Genomic DNA, 3,716 nt, shown 5'->3' with positions numbered 1-3,716 from the left:
TTTTTTGGTTTTGTTTTGTTTGTTTGTTTTTTTTTGTTTGTTTCAGCACTGGCGATAGTTGTGGCAGGAGGCATTATTAGGTTTTCTGTCTACACGTATTCTCGTGACACAATATTTCAAATATACCTTGAGGGAATTACTTCATATTAGGCACAAACGTCACACTAGACTCAACGATCAACTTTCTACTTTCAACTTTTTTTTGGTCAAAAGCCAACTGACCTTTAGTCTCATTGTCGTGAACGCAATATCTTGAGAACCCCTCAAGGGAATTTCTTCAAATTTGGCACAAACCTCCACTTGAATAATCAACTTGCTAGGTTTTGGTGGTCAAAGGTCTGAGCCAATGTGACCTTGCATCTGTCTCATTCTCGTGAACGTAATATCTCAAGAACGCCTTGAGGGAATGTCTTCAAATTTAGCGCTAGCATCCACTTAGACTCAAGAATAAACCGAGAATTAGGTGGTCAAAAGTCAAGGTCACTGTAACCTCATGAAGCATGTTCTTTGGCCATAGTTGCCAATTATGACAAAATTTCACACAAATATTTCATAGGATAAAATAAAGAAGTGATGATGTTTTATATCCAAAGGGTCAAAGGTTAGCGTCATTAAATGGCTATAAATGTGGTACTTTTGCCAGATTTCTGTTTTCCCTGAGCCAGATTTTAGACATGAAATACCACTTCAGTTTAAATGAATAATTCATATAAACTTTGAATAAAAGTTAGAAAAAATACCCATTTCAATTAAATGTATCGTGTTGTAAGATACATTTTATGCCAGTTTTATGAAACAGCACCAGTTCCTTGACGTTACTGTCATTTCCACTGCTATACAGAATGTATATACGGGAAGTTTTTTTTTTTTCCCAGAAATTGTTAACTTAGTGACCTCTGCAGAAGTCATGTGACAGGAGAGCACATGGACATAAGACAGTAAGCTCCATTGAGGGAAACAGAATAAGAAGAAATCAAGATTGTTTTTTGTTAAATCAAGCATGTATATCTCTATCTCTCTTGTCATTTTCAAACAGTTCGTATTTCCTCTGAAATGACAAATAGTAAGAAAAACAACATTTTATATTGAGTAGTTTGTGTATATTTAATGCTAATGCTAAAACAGACATTAGAAAGCAAACATTTACAGATGTCATTTCATACTTTTTTCCCTGTGATGGAAAAGTGGTAATGGAAATGACAATGCCAGTTTTATACTACTAAAAATATTAAATTACTGATAGGTGGTAGATTTTCTATAAGTTTCCAGACCCATATGGACCATAGATCAAAGATGACCCATGTACAGGCCTACCTGAATGCAACTTAATCCCCAAATTACTCATGAGGTACTTTAAAAGGTGTGCCAGGGCCACCAGGAGTGTGTCACCCAATTCAGCTTTCAGTTATTGTCTCTGTTCATTTGTTTGCCCTTTTCATCTGGCAAAACTGAGTTTGCAACATATCAAGTTTATGTTTGTTTTACTCTGATGTCATGGCATTTTCTGAGTATCCCTTTAGGCAGTTGTCCTTTGGGAGTGTCAAAACATGCCAAAACAAATAAAATGAAATGAATTTGAAAAATACCACGCCTTTTGGCTCATGACACAAAAGGAAATATAACATGAAAATAATCCATCTTATTTTCCCCAAAATAATTTTATCGATCAGGAAACTTTGCCACCTGTAGAGAAATATACAGCCGCACTAGCAGCTCTGTGAGGTTTAGCTGTTCTTTAAAGTTAGTAATATAATAATAATAATAATTTTAATTATAAAGCACTTTTCTAGCTTAATATCCGCAAAGTGCTGTCCAGATTAAAAGACGTGAATAGAGATTAAAATACTGGAGCACAAATATCAAACAAAAATATAATTTAAGTAGCTTAAGTGTGGATAAGAAAAATATAAGTATTTTAGTAAAGGACTAACTATATATTTATATATATATATATATATATATATATATATATATACACAACTGCTGCTGCTAATGGTATTAAAAGAATAAATAGGATATAATTATTTATTTATTCATTCATTTGCACCATAGCAAAGAAAGAAAGGAATTTTTTTTTTTTAAATACAGAAAAAACAGGAAATACAATGGAGTCAACAGAAAAAAAAAAGATCATGACAAATTATGTTATAAGGTCTTTGGTAGAAGGTGTTATGACGTTTATTCCTTTGTTGATGTTTCCAGTATCATCAGAGAAATACTGTATTTGCGTAATACTCAACTTTACACTTGTTCAGTATCCCAATTATGCAATGGAGTAAGTCTGCTTTTGTTCGAGTCGATCCATCACACAGTTGAGAAACTCAGTAAAAAACCGACTCAGCCAGTTAGTGGGAATAACGCCATCATCCAACTCATGTTATAACAGTAGATGAACCACCTCATCACAGAGTGCCAGACATGTCTGAGAACAAGGAGTGGACCATCCCACTCAATGGTTAAGATATTTACAAATGTCAAAACATGAAGAAGAAAAAAACAGGTGTAAGTGTGATAAGATCATTTAGCTGCTTCAGTCCTGTAAGTGTGTATCTGGGCTCACCGCCATGACTCTCTCTTTTACACCCAATAGAGTAGTGCAGATATTATTTCTAAAACCCAGTGATGAGTACAAGAGATAGTTCACCCAAAATAAAATTTCAGTCATTACCTACTCACCCTCATGCTAATGGAAAGTTGGGTGAAGTTTTATAGACTACAAAACACTGTCCGAGTTTCATGAGGAAAGAGCATTACTTTCATCTCCCAAACAGCTAAAGCAAATGCTGACCCAGAATCAACCGTTTAAAAAAAAAACATAATAAAACCACAAAATGTCTTCATACATCTTGTTAGAAGGAATCATGAAGCCCCGACGTGCCAAGTTCTTTTGAAAAACGCCACTTGCACCTTGTTTTTAGCCTTGTTGTAGCCTGTAGCTCCTAGTGTAGGAGCTTTGCTCTCCTATGCACCAGTATTTACATGCTACCCAGAGGCCTCCCCCACACAGACAGAGACATGTGGAGTTAGCAGCAAGCAACAAGTCCCTTTGTCAGATTTTAAACTGCTGTGTGTCAGGGAGGCTTCGGGGTAGCATGTAAACACTGGAGTGCATATACCACAAGCTGTCGTTGGTCTTGCGTGCATGTGGATATGCGAGTATACATAATATGTCAAAATAAATGTCACAGTATTTCACAGTATGTCATTTCCCAATGTAAAACTGGTGATTATAGCCTTGGAGTTGAGTTTTTGTTGTAACTTCACCTGAGCTTTCTTACTATGGCAGGTCAAAATGTCTGCAGAGAGAAATTTGTTTACTTATTTTTATTTCAATAGATATTTACCAGCACTCATTTTCCCCTATCTACTATATGTAGCCAGTTGTATTTCCTACTATGAGCAACCTTCATTCCTTCTCTCTCTATTGAAAAAAAAGTAACCTGCAGATTTACTGGCCCTGATTGCTTGTGAGAGTAACCTTGAGAGCGGTTCTTTGTAAATGGAGTGTGATAAAGTGTACAGTTTAATGAATGAGTGAATAAATGAATGAATTCAGGACAAGGACGACAGGATTTGGTCCAATTCCTCTACTGTTGCTGTTCGTACATGCATGTGAGTGATTACTGACTCTCTACCAAGATGATTTCAGTTGTTGCTTTTGGAAAATATCTGACTGCAGTCTGTGCAGCAGATAGGCGTGCCCTCACTGTCTTAGC

This window comes from Plectropomus leopardus, chromosome 5 (genome assembly GCF_026936395.1).
Source record: "Plectropomus leopardus strain MGB_pleo_1.0 chromosome 5, ASM2693639v1, whole genome shotgun sequence".
Lineage (NCBI taxonomy): Eukaryota > Metazoa > Chordata > Actinopteri > Perciformes > Serranidae > Plectropomus > Plectropomus leopardus.
Note: the sequence above shows the minus strand (reverse complement) of the source record.